Source organism: Heterocephalus glaber, unplaced genomic scaffold (assembly GCF_053883595.1).
Source record: "Heterocephalus glaber isolate CG9 unplaced genomic scaffold, H.glaber_assembly_v1.0 deba00001606, whole genome shotgun sequence".
NCBI lineage: Eukaryota > Metazoa > Chordata > Mammalia > Rodentia > Bathyergidae > Heterocephalus > Heterocephalus glaber.
Genome location: NW_028258377.1, coordinates 13,534,503 through 13,553,766, shown reverse-complemented (window position 1 = coordinate 13,553,766; position 19,264 = coordinate 13,534,503). Strand labels below are relative to the sequence as shown.

General features: G+C 38.0%; 2 long non-coding RNA genes and 1 pseudogene across 3 annotated transcripts in view; 1 reads left to right on the top strand and 2 right to left on the bottom strand.

Annotated features, from left to right (window-relative positions):
- LOC147822942 (uncharacterized) overlaps nt 1-18,146 on the top strand; it is a 106,026-nt gene extending 87,880 nt beyond the window's left edge. The window contains exon 3 of the long non-coding RNA XR_015444771.1: nt 14,636-18,146. This is a non-coding gene — a long non-coding RNA (uncharacterized LOC147822942). The remainder of the gene's footprint in view (nt 1-14,635) is intronic.
- The window catches only part of LOC110344651 (uncharacterized), a 78,121-nt gene that overhangs the window by 55,364 nt on the left and 3,493 nt on the right, over nt 1-19,264 (bottom strand). For both annotated transcript variants that reach the window (XR_015444769.1, XR_015444770.1), the window contains exon 2: nt 19,018-19,230. This is a non-coding gene — a long non-coding RNA (uncharacterized LOC110344651). The remainder of the gene's footprint in view (nt 1-19,017; nt 19,231-19,264) is intronic.
- Nucleotides 15,711-15,824, bottom strand: LOC147822943 (U2 spliceosomal RNA; annotated as a pseudogene).

Below are 19,264 nucleotides of genomic sequence, written 5' to 3'. Positions count from 1 at the left end.
GTCTCCATCACCCACTATTGCATTCTCCCTCAGTCACCCAACTTCAACAGGCAGTTACACTCCTGTTGTTTTGATTCTATCTCATGGAGAAGCAGGAATGTTAGGCCCCTTTAATCTTCGATTTATTTCTCTCTCTTTTTTTGTTTTGTTTTGTTTTGTTTGAGATATGGTCTATGTAGTCCAGGCTACCCTTGAACTCAGAATCATCCTGCCTCAGATTCCAGAGTGCTGGAATTACAAGCATGGGCCACCACACTGCCTGTAACCCACCATCTTGAATCAAATTCAAGGGACATCTGTTTTTTTAAATGAAGTTTTCTTACAATCCAGCCACTCCTATTTGTTTATGTATGATCAATGGCTGCTTTCACACTACAATGCCAGAATTAAGGAGTTGCTGCAGAGACCATATGTCCTGCAAATTCTAAAATATTACTATCTGCCTTTACAGAAAAAGTGTGCCAACACTGAAATAAGCACTAACAAATATTAGTAAGGGTATGCTAGGTAAATTACATCTCAACATTGATGACAGGAATGTAAAATGGTATAACCATTTTAGATAAGTTTTGTAGACGCTTAAAAGATTAATCATAAACTTACCATATGATCCAGTCACACTATCCCTAACTATTTATCCAAGACAAATGAGATACATGTTCATATAGATTTGCACAGGAATTTTCACAGCACCATTACTGATTAACAACCAAAAAGTGGAAAGAGAGAAATATCCATCAATTTGTAAACATAAATAATATTTGGTCGGGCCGGGGATTTAGCTCAGTGGTTCTGGCGCCTGCCTCGCAAGCACAAGGTCCAGAGTTCAATCCCTGGTACCAACAACAACAATAATAATAATAATAATAATATTTGGTCTATCCAAACAATGAAATACTATTAAGCAAAAAAAAAAGCAAATACATGATAATACTACACAATGGATGAACCTCAAGGAAAGGTTTGGGCTGCATGAAGAAATTTGGCTATCAACTGCATGGTTAATGAGAGGCTGAGTGATAATTCGTCACAAAATAGAAACAATTAAAAAAAGAAGAAACTTTGAAGATCCTAACATTTAATTGCCTGCAAAGAAGTTAAGAACCTGCAAGAAAGGGTCAGGAGGTAGGAAATTTGGTACTTTGGAATCAAAGGAAAGAGCAGAGAGGGAGATGTTATACCAAATGCTAAGAAGTCAAAGCATTCCACATTTAGAAGCATGGAAGTTGTATTATTTATATATTACTGTGTAACAAATTACTCTAACCATTAGCAGCTTACAATGACAATTTATTAATTAGTGCAACTTCTGAAAATCCATGAAATGCTTAGCTATGTGGTTTTAACTGTGACTCACAAGATGTCAGCCAGATAGGTATGGTGGTGCATGCCTATAATCCCAGCACTCAGGAAGATAAAGCAGGAGGATTGATTGCCATGAGTTCAAGGCCACCCTGGGCTACATAGTAAGTTTAAGGCCAGAGTGAACTACATACCAAGACCCTGTCTAAAAAAAAAAACAAGATGCCAGCCAAAACTGCAGTCGTTAGAAGGGTCAATGAGGCTGAAGGACCTTTTGCCATGATGGTGAACTCACAGCTGCAAGTAATTCTATAATGAGATTAAAGTCATCACTGTCTGTGCTGACAAGGCTAAGAAGTTACATACCACTTTAGAGCACATTGTACCCATTAGAAGCAAGTCACGAAGTACAACCCACACTTAAGGAGAAAGGCAGTATTCTCCAAATTTTTGAAAGAGGAATATTGAAGGATTTGTGGACATATTTTAAACCACTATGAGGACCAGAGTGGGAACTATTTCCATGGAGTTATGAGGGATGGAAGCTAGGTTAGGGTAGATTGAGAAATAACTAAAGTGAATCAGTATGGGGGGATTAAAATGGTGGAATAAAGACTGTAGCAAAATACAGCCTCTCCAGGATCTGTAATCAAGACACCTGGAGGCCGGGGATATAGCTCAGTGGTTCCCCTGCCTGCCTTGCAAGCACAAGATCCCAAGTTCGATCCCTGGTACCGGAAAAAAAAAAAAAAAAAAAAGACACCTGGAAAACAGAAAGTTGGTGAAGGAAAAAAAAAAAAAAGTAGATCACCAGGTGTCAGGAGGGAGCTGACAGGAAAACTGGGAACTACAGAGAAGCTAGAGAAACTGAGCATAATGCAGAGAAAAGAATGAAGTAGTCTAGAAAACTAACCCTGGCTCCCAGGGAGGAGGACCTGTCTCTGCTAACACAAAGTAAGCCTACTAAGAGTCAGCAGCCCCAGGGAGAAACAACATGTCTGATCAGCAGCATTAGCCCCAGGAAAAGCCCATGGTTGTAAACTGCAAAAATAATGTGGGGCTCTACTTTAAAATAACTCCTTCTGCATGGCAGGCTAGAGTAAGAGATTACATTGTATACAGCACACGTCATATTTGAGTGTTTAATCAGGAGCCATTATGGGAAGGGGTTTATTGTTTCAGACTGAGCTATAGAACTACTACAAAACAGCTACACTTCAGGATTTCTGAGTTCATCGTACCACAGTAGGTGGAAGACACGCACAAGAGACAGTTGAGGGAGGGGCATGGGCTAGACATAGACCCCCATGAGAACTTTAAGTTCAAGCTGGGAAAGACACAGGGATCCTGCCCTTCATGGCAAGAAGCCAGGACACTTATGTGATTTTTCAGAAGGTGTTGGGTCTGGCATTAATCCCAGCAGATTTTTTGACCCCTGCTACCTTGCTGCCTACATTCAACACAGATCTCAGTGGTCTGTCTGCTTTCCCCATCTGCCAGCATGATTAGGGCTACACCTTGTCTTTGGTGGTTGCCACAGCCTGGGATGTATGATCAGAGAGACCTCTAGAGCATTGGGGTGGGGGCACCTCACAAACCCACAGGCCACAAAGCCAGGTGGAGAAAGCCATGACTTGGGCCACACAGAGGGACATGAAAATTTGGAGCAGTTGGAATGATTACAGCCCTAGGGTGAACACCATAACCAATCACAACCAGCAAGAAAGGTAGAGCAGGACCCAGCATTCATACTTGGCAACAAAATAGGTCTTGGTAGTGTCTCATTATCCTGCCTGAATATCTTCTGGATTCAATACTGTAGACCCTGGGAAGAAACTACTCATTCAAAACACAGGAATTCTTCAGACTCATTTCTCTTTTTCTTCATTGGTTTGTATGGAGTTTGAGGTTTTGTCTTTTTCCCTTTTTTCTTCTTTATTTTCCTATCTGTTTTTTTCTCTTCTTTTTCTTGTTCTTTTGTTACTTTTATCTAATTCTAATGAATTTCATTTACTCATTAGTAAGATCTTTTATCTCACAGTCCTCCTCATTTTCCTTTTCTTTATTTTCCAAATTTTACTTCTTTTATTTTCTCCCCATCCCATCTATTTTCATTAGTATTCACTATTTTATTATTCTTATTATTATTTATTCCAGACTTTATTATTCGATGCTATCATTGTTAAATTGTTTTCTATTGTTACTGGTAGTGTAATAGCTATTACATTTAGTAAATATTTACCATATGTCAATATTTGGCTTCTCTTTGTGTCTATATTATTATTGCAGATCTCTTTTCTGTAGTTAAGGGGGTACAGTGATAGCTTTTATTGGTTCTTATGGTGTGTCAATATCCAGTTTCTCTTTGACACTGTTATTGTCCCTGATTTTGTTGCTTTTGCCAAGGTGCCACAAAGTTGTCCTTAATTGGTTTTACTGTATGCCAATATCTGGTTTGTTTTTGTGTCATCAACAATAATGCATTTCCTCTCCAGAAAACTGGATCCTGGTCCAAATACACAGCGATCTCCCCTCCCCAAATTAATAGAGGTCATACTCTGGTTTCTTTTCAGATCATATAAATCTTCCACCTTTCACCAAATTAATGGAGGTGGTCAGATCTTGGGACAGAGGCAAAAGCCTATAGTTAACCATCCCCAGAGCATGTTAGAAAGCAGACTCCAACTAAAGAGATCTCCATATTACCAACAAAGTCTTTCCACTATAATCGACCCTCAACCCTTAACATACCAAAAAGAAAGAAAGAGAGAAAGATGAGAAAACAAAATGCCTCCAAAAACTACCAACTCCTCAAAGCCGATCCATAAGATATCAATGGGTAGGAATAGCTAAATGACACAAAGTGGTAACAGAGGACACAAAAAAAATGTAAATGAATAATCAGCAAGCTCAAAGATAATATAATTAAATAGATAATGAATTTATTAGACAAAATGATCAGTGAGCTTATAGAAGGCACTAATAAAAAGCTAGCTTAAACAATACAAAATAAAACATGAATAGTAACTTTAGCAAAGAATTAAAGTCTATGAAATGTACCAAGCAGAAATTCAGGAGATAAAAAATTCTATGGAAAGTATGGGCAACAGAAGCAACCATGTGAGGACAGAGTGTTAAACTAAAAGACAGGATTGATACAGAAGACCATATATGTAGAGATACCTTAAAAACAAGAAAACATGGAAAATCATCCAACAGCTGCTAGATGATGCAAGGAAGATTAAGCTTAATTAATTTGGCAAAACAAATGGCATTTTAAAATTGTTTACAAAAATAATAGAAAACTTTCTAAGTATGGGGAAAGAATTTGGCACACAGATAGGCAAGGCATATAGAAACCCACATAATCCCAATCAGAAGAGAACTTCTCCACAACACATCATAGTCAAAATCCCAGAAGTCCAACACAAAGATAGAATCTTACAAGCTATCAGAAAAAAGCAACAAATCACTTACAAGATAAACCCATTAGAATTCCAGCATACTTGTTGACATAAACCCTTTATGGCAGGAAATTGGAATGGTGTTTCAAGCCCTAAAAGAAAACAATTTCCAATCAATATTAATATAACCTACAAAACTATCTTTCAAAATTGAGAGAAAAATAAGGTGTTTCCATGACATGAACACCTTAAGGTGTTGCTATGACATAACCACAAAACCAGCAATGCAAAAAATTCTCAGTGATATCCTAGAAAGAAACAATAAAGCCAAAAATGCCAAAAAGTCCAATGGAATGAATATGCCAAAGAGTGAGCAGTAAAGAAGTTAAAAAATAAAAAGGAATCAGGAAAAGAATGATAAGAAGAAGCCAATAGCTTTCAGTAATAACTCTCAATATGAATCATCTCAACTCCCCTATCAAAAGACACACATTGGCAGATGGAATTTAAAAAAAAAACTTAATCATAAGCTGTATACAAGAAACACATTTAATCCAAAAAAGAAATTCATACACCAAAAAATCAAAAGATGGAAAGCAATATTCCGTCCAATGAGAGGCCCAAAACAACCAGAAGTAGCTGTCCTATTGGTTAAGGCGACAGTTTAACAGGAAGAAATAGCAATTATAAATTCATAAGACAAATTTATAAAACCCAAATTCATAAAACAAACACTACTGGACATTAAAGATTAGGTAAACATCAGCACAATTATACTGGAGGACCTCAATACCCCACTATGATAAATAGGTCAACTAGACCAATAAAAATCAACACAGAAATATGAGTTGAACCACACCTTGACTAAATGGACTTATTAGATATCTACAGAGTGTTCCTTACAACAGCATATACATTATTGTCAGTGACATGGAATTTCCCCAAAATAGGCCACATACAAACCCATAAAGCATGCTTAAATAAGTGCAAAAGAATCAAAATTATCCTACACATATTGCCAGATCATAGTCAATGAAACTAGAAGTCAATGGCAAAAGAAATCACAGAAATTATGCAAACACAGAGATTAAACAACACACTGTTGAATAATCAATGGATTACAGAAGAAATCAAGGAAGAAATTTAACAATTCCTAGAATCTAATGATAACAATATACCAGAATCTGTGGGAAGCAGTGAAAGTAGTCCTAAGAGGGAAGATTATGACTGTAAATGCTCATATCAGAAAAACAGCAAACTCAAATAAATAACCTAGATATACACATGAAGGCCCTAGAAAAATAGAAAAATCCAAATCCAAAGCTACTACAAGAAGGAAAATTATAAAGATCAGGGCAGAAATTAATGAAATTGGGACTAAAAAAACCAATACTAGGAATCAATGAATAGAAGAGCTGGTTCTTTGAAAAGATAAGCAAAATAGACAAACCCTCAGCCAATCTTATTTTAAAAAGAAAAGACCCATGTCAGCGAAAAAGGTGAATACACTGGACAATGCCAAAACACAGATGATTATGAGGAACTATTTTGAAAAACTATAACTCAAATAAATTTAAGAATCCAGAAGAAATGGATAGGTTCCTAGATATATATAAGTACCAAAACTGAACTAAAAATGTTTTTAAAACCTACCAACTAAGAAAAGCCCAGGACTCCATGGATTCACCTGTAAATTCTCCAAGAACTTCAGGGAAGATTTAACTCTTCCATGAAATTGAAAGAGCAGGAACACTGCCTAATTCATTCCTTGATTACCCTGCTACCAAAACAGGACAAGTACTCAACAAAAAAAAGAGAACTACTGGCCAATCTACTTAATGAACATAGATGCAAAAATCTTCAACAGGATACTGACAAACAGAATCCAACAAGTCATTAAAAAGATCATACATCATGACCAAGTAGTCTTCACTCCAGGGATTCAGTGATGGTTCAAGATATGCAAATCAATGAATGTAATTCATCACATAAACAGAAGCAAGAACAAAAACCATATGATTCTCTCAATAGATGCACAAAAAGCCTTTGATGAAATCCAACATCCATTCATAATTTAAAAATAAAAATATCTGAAGGAAAAATGCATAGAAGTACCTTATCTCAACATGATAAAAGCCATTTATGACAAATCTATTGTCAAAATCTTATTAAATGGGGAAAAATGTGAATTTTACCTCTAAAGTCAGAAACAAGATAAGGGTGTTCACTATCATCACTCCCGTTCAATATAGTACTTGAAATATTAGCCAGAGCAATCAGGCAAAAGAAATAAATAAAAAGGATTGTATAAGAAAGGAAGAAGTCAAACTACCCTTATTTGTAGGTAGCATGATCTTTTACATAAAAGGCCTGAAAATTCTACCAAAAGACTCCTAGCAAGACTGTACCAAGGTAGCAGGATACAAAACCAACACACAAAAATCAATAGTGTTCCTATACATCAATAAAGAACCATGAAGAAAGTAGGAAAACAAAACCATTCACAATAGCTTCACAAAAAATTAAATACTTAAGAATTAACATAACCAAGGAAGGGAAAGATCTGTTCATGAAAGCTGTAGGATTCTGGAAAAAGAGATCAAACAGGACACCAGAAAATGGAAAGATATCCCCTGCTCCTGGATAGGCAATACCAATATTGTCAAAATGGCCATACTTCAAAAAATGATATATAGATTTAATGCAATCCCAATAAAAATACCAACAGCATTCTCAGAGAACTAGAAATAATAATCCTACAATTTATATAGAACCAGGAGAGACCCAGGATAGCAAAAGCAATCCTGACCAATAACAGCAAACCAGGAGGCATCACAATCCCAGACTTCAAATTATATGACAAAGCTACAATGCTGAAAACAGTATGGCACCAGCACAAAAACAGACATATGGATCAATGGAACAAAATAGAGGAGGCAAGCAGGGCATGGTGGTGCACCCCTGTAATCCCAGCACTGAGAAAGCTGAGGAAGGATGATCACCATGAGTTTGAGACCAGCCTGGACTTATGTAGACTCTGCCTCTAAATAAATATAAAAAATAAATAACCCAAAAAGCTGTGTACTTCATTGAGGGGACCATTTTTGGGAATTTTGACAAGCCCTTGGAGCCCTTGAATTGAGTTGGAGGTAAATATTTGTGGCTCTCGGAAGTCTGGAGCTCCCAGATCACCTTCTCTGTGAGCTTCACATGCAGCACCGTGATGTCCTGCCCTAATGGGCCACTGGAGAGCCCTTAGTGCTGCTCCTCCTGCAGCCTCTGCCCCCTGCCATCTTAACTCCCTGGGGTGTCACTGAGTACTCTGTGACTGAGGCTTTAGCATTCAGTGGGGCGGTGCTCCAGTTTCCATAGCCACCGCTGCAGATAGGCCATGTTGACATACTCTCATAGACTGAGCTCAGTCAGACCTCCTTGAGTTCTTTATATAGTCTAGATATTATTCCTCTGTCCGAGGAGTAGCTGCCAAAAATCTTTCCCTTTTGGTAGATTGTCTCTTCACTTTTTTGGTTTTTTCCTTTGCTATTGAAAAGGAAAAGTGTGGTGTGGGTTAACCTGAAATTGGAGTTAATAATTCCAAAGTTCTGTAGTCTGTGATGAATGATTATGGTAAGCACATATTTTCTTGCTAGTGCTGCCAACAACATACCTCCCTATCTAACCTATTAGTACTGCCAAGAACATACCTTGATATCTACCTTCAAGACTCCCCATCTGCCCAGGGCTTGAACCCATCCTGGAATGTAACATACTATATATGATGTATTTCTGATACATCCCTAGTCTCAGGCCATCAGGTGCCTCCCAGAGGCCTGGTGCTGGTGGTCAGGACCAACACAAGGGTCTCTAACTCTCCCTCTCTGTCTGCCAGTGCCACTGAGACCTGCTGCTGCTGGGACAGAAAGATAATATGGCTGACAGACAGGTGAGACACCAGTCTAGGATAATGTCGGCTGTGAGCAGTTTTATTTTTCAGCCCAAACAAATTCCCCCTTGGCCAACCCTGCCCTGAACTGATGCATACTCCAAATATGTGTCTCCCTTATCTAGCCGACCTTACCCTAAATTAATGTTTCTCACCCTGAGTTTGAACTTGCTGTAGACCAATCAGTAATAATGATATTATATGTAACCAATATGTAGCCAATCAACTGCTCACTTTGCTAGTTCCTGCTTCCAAATCCTATATAAACTGTAGACAGTCAAAAGACAGTTGCCTGGTTCTCTGAGGAATTTTCCCAACCAGGCTCATTGAGGTAAATAAAGTTTGTTTTCTACCTCCAGTCCTGGGTGCCTGTCAGTATTTCCCATTTGCCATTACACTATGCCCAAGCTTTTCAATTTCAAATAATCCTGTTTGTTGATTCTTGATGTTATTTCTTATGCAACTGGGGGTTCTGTTCAGAAAGCCTACATCTATGTCTTCAAGAGTTTTATCTATTTTATCTTACAACAAATGAAGTTTTTCTGCTTCAATATTTAGACTTTTATATTTTATTTGAGTACATGGTGAGACACATGAATCTAAATTCAATCTTCTGCATGTGTAGAGTCAGTATTGCCAGTACTATTTGTCAAAGAGGCTATCTTGGGCCAGGGATTTAGCTCAGTGGTTCTGCCACCTGCCTCACAAGCAGAAGGTCCCCAGTTTGATCCCCAGTACCAAAAAAAAAAGAGGCTATCTTTTCACCAGCGTATGTTTTTGTCCTCTTTTTCAAAGATCAGATAGCTGATGATTCCTAGGGTTGTTTCTGCCTCCTCTATTTTTTTTAAATTTTTTTGTGGGGGAGGAAATTATAAAGATCAGGGCAGAAATTAATGCAATGGAGACTCAGAAAACAATACAAAGAATCAATGGATCAAAGAGTTGGCTCTTTTTGAAAGATTAAATAAAATTGACAAACCCTTAGCCAACCTCATTAACAAAAGGAAAGACTCAAATCCATGCCTTTTAGCAATGAAAATGGTGAAAGCACAACAGATCCTGCAGAAATCCAGAAGATCTTCAATACCTACTTTGAGAACTTGTATTCTAATAAGAGGGAAAACAAAGAAAAAATGGACAGATTCTTAAATACATATAACTTATCAAAGCTGAATCAAGAAGATATAAAAAGTCTAAATAAACCAATATCAGTCCATGGAGTTGAACACGTAATTTAAAACATACCAACGAAGAAAAGACCAGGCCCTGGAGCATTCACTGCTGAATTCTACAAGAAATTTAGAGAAGACCTCATGCTGCTACTTTTCAAATTCTTAAATGAAATTGAAAGTGAACCAATATTCCCAAATTCATCCTGGATGTAACCAGTACCCCGATACCAAAACCAGAGAAAGATCCAACCAAAACAGAGAACTACAGGCCAATCTCCCTAATGAACACAGACACAAAAATCCTGAAGAAGATACGAGCAAAGCGAACACAGCAAATCATCAAGAGGGTTATACACCATGACCAAGTTGGATACATCCCAGAGATGCATGGATGTTTCAACGTATGTAAATCAATAAATGTTAATGGGGCCAAGGACAAAAACCATATGATCATCTCAATAGGTGCAGAAAAACCATTGAACAAAGTCCAACATCCATTCGTGATAAAAACCCTACAGAGAATTGGAATAGATGGTCTTTATTTAAATCTGATAAAAGCCATCTATGACAAACCAACAGCCAACACCATACTTAATGAACAAAAAAATCAAAACTTTCACTCTAAAATAAGGAACAAGACGAGCATGTCCACCGTCACTACTCTTATTCAATACAATTCTGGAAACCTTAGCCAGAGCAATTAGAAAACAGAAAGAAATAAAAGGAATAAGGATAGGAAAGGAAGAAGTTAAAAATATCATTATTTATGAATGACATGATACTCTACATAGAAGACCCCAAAAACTCCACCAATAGACTTCTAGATTTAATAACCAAATTCAGTAGTGTACCTGAATACAAAGTTAACACTCAAAAATCAATAGTATGCCTGTATACAAATAACAAACTCTCTGAGAAAGAAAGAAACTAGGGAAACAACACCTTTCACAATACCGTCCCCCAAAATGAAATACCTAGGAATCAATCCAACGAAAGAAGTAAAGAACCTTTACATGGAAAACTATAGTACTTAGAAAAAGGATGGAAGAAGATATCAGAAAATGGAAATACAACCCTTGCTTTTGGGTAGGGAGAACCAATATAGTGAAAATGGCCTTACTTCCAAAATTGTTATATAGATTTAATGCAATACCAATCAAAATACCTATAGCATATCCCACAGAATTAGAGAAAACAATCCTAAAATTCATTTGGAACCAGAAGAGACCTAGAAAAGCAAGACCAATGCTGGGCAACAAAGGCTAGCCAGAGGACCGTCACAATCCTGACTTGAGCTACTGTGACAAAAACAGCATGGTACTGAAAAGAAAAAAAAAACAGACCCAAGGATCAATGGAACAGATTAGAAGATGCAGAGACAAAAAAAGAAGAAGGGAGGGAGGAGGGAGGAGGAGGGAGGAGGAGGGAGGAGGAGGGAGGAGGAGGGAGGAGGAGGGAGGAGGGGGGGAAGAGGAGGGGGGAGGAGGAGAGGGGAGGAGGAGAGGGGAGGAGGAGAGGGGAGGAGGGGGGGGAGGAGGAGGGGGGAGGAGGAGGGGGAGGAGGAGGGGGGAGGAGGAGGGGGGAGGAGGAGCGGGGAGGAGGAGGAGGAGGAGGAGGAGGAGGAGGAGGAGGTGGAGGTGGAGGTGGAGGCGGTGGTCCTCCAGAGATGACTCCAAACTCATTCAGCCACCTTATCTGTGACAAAGGAGCCAAACAAATGGTGCTAGAAAAACTGGCTTTCCACATGCCAAAGATTGAAACTAGACCCATGTCTTTCACCATGCACTAAACTAAAATCGGAATAAATCAAATATATAAATATTAAAACAGAAACTTTAAACCTGCTTGAAGATAGAATAGGTAAAACTCTTGAAGACATTGGTGCAGGCAAAGACTTTATGAACAAAACTCTGATCACACAGGAAATATCACAAATAATCAACAACTGGGACCTCATCTTATTAAAAAGCCTTTGCACAGCAAAAGAAACCACCAACAGAGTAAAGAGACAACCCACAAAACGGAGAAAACCCAGAAAATGGAGAAAAGGACTACTATCTAGAATATATAAAGGACTCAAAAAAAATCAGACCAAATTTAAAGACCCAATCCAAAAATGGGCAGCTGAAATGAATAGACACTTTTCAGATGAAGAAGTAGAAACAGCAAATAAATATGTGAAAAATGTTCAACATATTTGGTCATTCAAGAAATGCAAATTAAAACAATGCTGAGATTCCATCTCACTACAGAAAAAAATGGCTACTATCAAGAAATCAACCGATAACAAATGCTGGCAGGACTGTAGAGAAAAAGAAATGCTTCTCCACCATTGGTGGGAGTGTAGACTGGTGCAACCCCTGTGGAAATCAGTGTGAAGATTCCTCAAAAAACTAAAACTAGAGGTTCCATTTGACCCAGCTATTCACCTTCTTAGTACCTTCCTGCAAAAATTAACAGCATCATAGCACAGTGATATATGTGCACCCATGTTTATAGTGGCACAGTTTGTAACAGTTAAATCTTGGAAATAGCCCAAATGCCCATCAACTGATGAATGGATAAAATTTTTTGTAGTACAATGGAGTACTACTCTGCCATAAAGAAGCATACGCTTGAGACATTTCTAGCTAAATGGATCTACTTGGAGACCATATTCTTAAGTGAAATAAATTAAACACACGTTTAAATACCACATTGTTTCTCTGGTGTTAGCAACTGAAAGTGTAAATACAGACTAAAATGTATAACAGACTTTGGGAAATGGGGGAAAAATGTTCAAATGAGAAGGGGAACAAGGAAGTGGAAATGGGGAAAGGAAAGAAGTGACAAGGAAAAACTGGAAACAAAATTTTTGTAAACGAGGAGGGGAATAAGGGCTCAAGAAGGGGAATGGGAAAAAAACAAGAAACAAGATACATCAGGTACAGGTGCAAATTCCCTATGATGAATGTTATCATTATGTATATCTAAAATGTAGCAATAAAATTTTTTAAAACACTTTAAAAATTCCAAATGAGTTGCTTTATATTCTAAAATGATGAAACTTTGCCTTCAGTATTAGTAAACTTGCGTTCCTTTTTTTCCATTTTACTTTGCTTCCCTGCATTTTGAAGCTGCTTTCACTAGTCCTTTTTTTTGTCTCTCTCAAGACTTGTATCTGTTAATAGAAATAATTTTTTAGATATTAGAGATCCAGTGTTTATATACTTCAAATCATTTTTTCCTTAAAGACTTAAGTTTGTCATTACAAATGATTTTTTTTAGATATTGAGGATCCAATGTCCACACTTAAAAGTTTTATACGTTTTTTTAAACCCAGCAAATGCATAAGGGGAAATGCTTTTGGATAAACATAAGCCTATTTTCTGACATTTCTTAATGTGAACTCTTTGCCTTAAATGATAGAGTATTTCAAAATTTCCACACACAAAAAAATTTGCACAAAATAAAGAAAACTGTTTTGAAGGATTAAAAATAGAAAGTTGTGCAACTGTGTTTGTGTATTGGTTTTTATACACATATGTATACGCAGACTAACTTGCTCTAGACTATTAAATCCATCCTGTAAGTTAACCCCCTATTGCATTGGTTGCCTTAAGGTGTTTTCTAGCTTCATACATAATGTCGCTAATCTTTAGCTCCCTGCTTCCCAATGACTAGAGCAATGGGAAGCACACCGCAGCCACAAGCATCTGAAAGCATGTGCTCCACCTGCGTGTGTGCAGAGGTGGTGTGGATGTGAACGTGCAGGAAGGAAAAGGCTGTTCCTCTCCATGGGCCAAACAGTTAAACAACTGAGGCGTGTCACTGTAGGGATTTTTTTCTCCTGTCAAATTGCTACTTCTATTGTGGAAGACAAAAGCATTTCCATTTCAACAGTTTGTCTGCTTTGTTAATAACACTGGGCAAAAATTGATATGTTATAAACATGAAACATATCTATAGTTTGGAAGCAAAATTATAAAATTAAATGTCTAGGTAAACTATTTCTATATTACTATAAAGTATTTTTTGAAAAGAGATATGCAAAGAAATTATTACCTATGTGGGATGTATAAAGATTTTTTTTTTCATTCTGGATGGCAGGAATATAGAAAATCAGATATATTTAACCATAACTTCTGTGATTCATCAAACAGAACAAACTTTCATTTCATGGAGTTTATTTGTTGACATTGATTTAAAGTATCACTTGTTTTATTATGTGGGAACATAAGTTATGGGTTCAAAAATAACTAATGTTGATACAAGTTGTATTTTGGCTATTGTCTTTTCAAAGTGCTGCCAACTGAAAAGGGAAGCATTATGTTTACAAATCTGTTTTGAAATGTTTGCCACAATTTTGGTAGCATCTTTAATAAAGATGTCTTCTCTAGCATCCAAGAAAATAATTAACTTTATTTTGTCACTGTAAACCAGAGAATGTTGGTATGTAGGAATCATAAGAAAATATGTAGATTACCTTTTTTTTTTGGAGTTCTTTCTAAAACATTGGAAAGATTAGATAATATATTAAAAGTAGTATACAAAAGTATAAGACTATACAAAGACTGAAACAAGACCTTTTTGCACTACAATTCTAAAACATTACTGCAGGAATTTGATTTCTGTGTATCACAAACATCCTTGGGAATGCTGTTTCTTTTAGCATTGAAATCCCCGGTACTTTTCCTTTTTTCTTGGAATTGGTACAATCATTATTAAATATTAATTTATTTTAAACTTTTAATTAAAAAATAAAAGGAAGCTTAGTAGGGGTTAAATTGGGTCCTCATATTATTATGGCAGTCACCTGAGAGGTTTTTCTATAGGTAATGAATGACTTCACTGGTGTTACTTCTTGGACATCTTGGCCTTTTAATTAGAAATTGTGTGCTGCTATTTGCTATGATCAGTGTTTCTCAAAAGCAAGCTTCTTGGGGGCAGAGAAGCTGAGTGGTCCCAGCACCTGGAAGGAAGCTCCCCTGCCACCATCCCAAGCTCCTAGGGCAGAGAAGCTGAGCCGGTGCCAGCACCTGGAAGGAAGCTCCCCTTCTGCCATCCCAAGCTCCTAGGGTTGAGAAGGTGAGCCACGTGGATGCCAGAAGCACACACACACCCCACTCTGTGGAAATGAGAAGACATGTAAACAAGCCTCAAAAAAAGACTTCTGGATCACCTGCAGCAACCCCCCAAAGGGAAACGAGACGGAACAATCTGATACTGATACTCAACCACCTGGACTCTCTGAACTGGCAACAAAAGAGGATCTGGGAAAAATGAAATCAGAAATAATTACTCAGATAACAGCAAAGAGTTTGCTCGTGGTGCAAGACATGATTAATAAATCTAGAGAGGACACACATAAAAAAAAACTTTTGACTTCATCTCCCTAATGAGTGTATAATTCAGTCTTATTATTGTACTGATTAGTATTTTTCTGATTCTAGAGTTGCACACCATTCCCTGTGCTATACTGGCTATTTATCATCTTCTTATGTCTACATTTTAATTGGGTTGTCTATTAATGAGCTCTAAGAATTCTTTATATATTCTGCTCATAGGTTATATGCATGGTAAATATGGTCTGTTTAAGGACTCCTTTCATTTTAATGATGTCGTTTAAAGTTCTAAATTTTGATGGAATCTCATTTATCAATTTTTTTCTTTTATACATCATGTCTTTTGTATACTAGGTAGTTCTTGCCTACCTTGAATTCATAAATATTTTCCTTTATAATTTATTCTTAAAGTTTTATACTTTCAGGCTTTCATATTTAGGTTCATAGATCCCTTCAAGTTATTTTCATGTATGGAAATAAAGGGTTGAGGTTAATTTTTTATATATGGATACCAGGTGTTCTAGTGCCATTTGCTGAAAACACTCTCTCTTCCTCGGCTCTTGAATTAAGTTTATATTCTATAAAATGCTAATGTTAAATAATCTTTCAAAACTCAGTGGACCATATATGTGTAGTTCTATTTCTACACTTGATCTTAGCCAAAAGGCCGAGAAGCGATGTAGTTCTATTTCTAGATTCTCTGTTTTATTCAAATGATCTATATGTCTTTCCTTACACCAACACTGCCTTGATTATTGTAGCTTTAGAAGAAGTCTTAAAATTAGGTACTAAACGTCTTCCAACACTGTTTTTTTAACTTTTCTAGGTCCTTTGTACTCCCACATAACTTTTAAATTTCAATATCCAATTCTTCATTTATAGCAAGTATACACAGACCTGAATTTTTATATATACCTTGTGTTTTCTAATCCTGCTAAATTCAAATACAAGTTCTAGGGGCTTCTAGAGATTTCTTAGTATTTTCTCTGTAGATGATCATTTCATCTACATATAAAGATTTTGCTTCTACCTTGCCAATCCTATCCCAATTGTGTCATTTTATTGCCAGACTATTTTGGTGGGGCCTAGGTTTCAAAGTTTAAGGGACAGGCGGCCCACGGGCCCAGCCGCCCCCACGGCGTGTGTGGAGGGCGCAGACCGAGTCCCAGGCACCGGAGCTTCCTCTTGGGTTCCCCCTACTTGGTCACCGGAGCTTCCCTTTACAAAAGAGCTCATACAAACACTCAGGGAGACGTGAGGGGCGAATGGTGAGGCAGTGTGCGGAGCGGACCTGACTTGGAGGAGGAATCATCGACTCCACCAGCCTCCCCCGCTCCTTCGGGTTAGCCTTTGTGGTAGCACCTACAGCGGCCACCCCGGCCACGGGCTACAAAATAGCTAGGCTTAGGCCGAGCACCTCAGGTTCCCGGCGGCGTCTCGTGACGCGAGGGGCGGGGAGAGCAGGGACCTGGAAGCCAGCTGGCCGGGATACCACTGTGAGCACGCCCTCTGCTGGCCGAACTCGCGGTGTCCCCGCAGCCCGAGCCCCAAATCCCAGGCGGTACTTTATCCTTGGCTCAAAAGAGAGCTTCAGTAAGAACTGGCACAGAGAAGGCGCACAGCAAAAATTGTTGAGTAGACGAATGCACAGATGTATTAATTATTAATATTTCTAGGCAAGAGATCCTGGCAGTTTTATAATTATAAAACAGTACTCTTGGAATGAATATTAATCTTGGATTTCTCCAAGGCAGATTACTCAAGAATACCCTAAACGGGTGGTGGTGAACCTGTGGCATACAGAACCCTCTCTGTCCAAACTTGAACCAAGTTGCCCCAGCCAAGGTAATGACAAATTATCAGCATATGTACAACAGCAAAGATCACATTAATTGTGCAAAAGGATACCAAATGCAAACTTTTACCTTTCAATAAAAAGCTGTATCATTGAAAAACAAAAAAAGTTTAAGGGACAGATAAAGAGTAAGCATATCTGTCCTTGTTCCCCACCTTAAAGAGAAAGTATTGCATCTTCTCCATTCATATAAGGTGTTCTCGTTGAAAGTATGGAGTACATGTCTTTAATCTGTTGAGAAGGTTCTGTTCTACTTCTAGTCTCCTGATAGCTTGTACCATGAACAGCTGTAGAATTTAGTCCAATACTTTTTCTCCAACTAGTGACAGGTTCATATGGCTTTTTCCTTTCCTCTGTTAAAATGATGACTTTTAGGGGGTGGATCTTCCAACGCTGAACCAACACTGCCATCCGTATAACAATTCTACATCCTGCCAGATCTGACTTCTAATATTTTATTTTGTTCAACAAATTTCTATCTATGTTCATACTTCTTTCTTCTATTATCTATATCCAGTTTGGGATTAGCACAATGTTGAGTTCCTAAAATGAGGGGAGAAGTGTTCCTTCTTTTTTCTGCTTTAATTGATGTAATTTATCAGTTAAAATGTATATGAGCCTACTGTTGTCATATAGGTAGGTTTTCAAGCTAGGAATATACTTTCTTTAATAGGTGCTATTCAAATTTTATATTTCCTCCAGAGTTATGTTCATTAATTTGTCTTCCAAGGTACTTCTTAGAAGTTGTCAAATTTATTTTAAAACAGATTTTTGTAATATGCTTTCTATATCCTTTTAAATTCTGTAAAATCTGTGGTAATGTCTCCTACATCTTGATATTGTAATTTAAAAAATGTATAATTGATATTGTATAACAGGAAGAAAATGTCTAAAGTTGCAGGGGAAGTGGGAGGGGTTGGGGAAAGGAAAAAAGGGAAAAGAAAAAATATGAGAAAAGGAAAAAAATGGAAACAAAGTCTTTGCAAATAGGGAAGGGTGGGGAGGGGAAGGGGAAAAAAAAAAGAACCAAGATATTCATGTAAAGGTACAGGATCTCAATGATGAATGTAACTGTATTTTATACCTAAAATGTACCAATAAACTTAATGGGAAAAAAAATTAAATAAATAAAATAAAATTTTTAAAAAGCAAGCTTCTTGGACCATTTGCATTACCTGTATTAGTGTAAGGCTCGACTGGAGCACGAATGAGACCACCGAGGCAGGCAATATCTAAGCAACATGCAATGAGTTTATTGCCACCTGGGTGCAGATGGGCCAAGAGCAAAAAGGTCATTGACATAGGAAGGAGGGCACACGTGCAGTTTATATCAGGGAGTTTAAGTAGGGGAAGAGGTGTCAGCTCAGAGGGTGAAAAATTTGGGGGTCTCGGGTGACAGTCTTGAGGCTAGTGAATAGGACGGGGTGAGGGTAGCAGGGTGATGGCAGGTACAGCAAGGTACAGCGGGTGCCTTGTGGTTTTTCAGAGAATCAGTCTCCTTGCAAGTGTGAATGAAAGAGGTAGTAGCTGGCGTCCTGTCATCACTGTTCATACAGGCAATGCATCTGTTGGGGTTTTTTCCTCTCTCAATTGGGTGGGGGTCTTGCTCAAGGAGGGGCCTGTCAATTAGAATATCTGGGTAGGGGCCCGGGTATTTAGCTCAGTGGCACCGCACCTGCCTTGCAAGTGCAAGGTCCTGAGTTCGATCCCTAGTACAGCAAAAAAAAAGAATATCTGGGTAGGGCCCAGGTATCTGCATTTTCACAAGTTTCCTGTGGGTGACTTTTGCACGCTGAAATATTAGAACCATAGGCTTGTAGTTCTAAAGTTTTTGTAAATCTGAAAATTTTGAGCTGAAGACCAGCTATTGGCTTTTTTCCCCCCTTAGCTTATCTCTGTCAGTGGTGCAAATCACTTTTCCCCTCTATATGATCTGAGGCACTCCCTCAGTTGTTTTATTGCCAACTCTTACTTCAGAATCTTTTTACAACCAAGTCTTCCAGTGGGATAATCATACCTTGGAGCTGCTATCCACCTACATCAGCACATCTTCTGGTTTACAAGTTGGGTAACAGTGGAAGCTGGAGATGCTTTGCGGAAGTCCAGCATTGCACAGCCATAGACTTGACCACATACCAGTATTGTAGAAGCCTTAATTCCAATGTTTGTTGTACACATCAGACAGATCCTTGCAAAATGTGTATCAGTCTTGCAGTTGCAAATTTGAAAGCTGCAAATTTGTGAATATAACATTAGCCAACGTT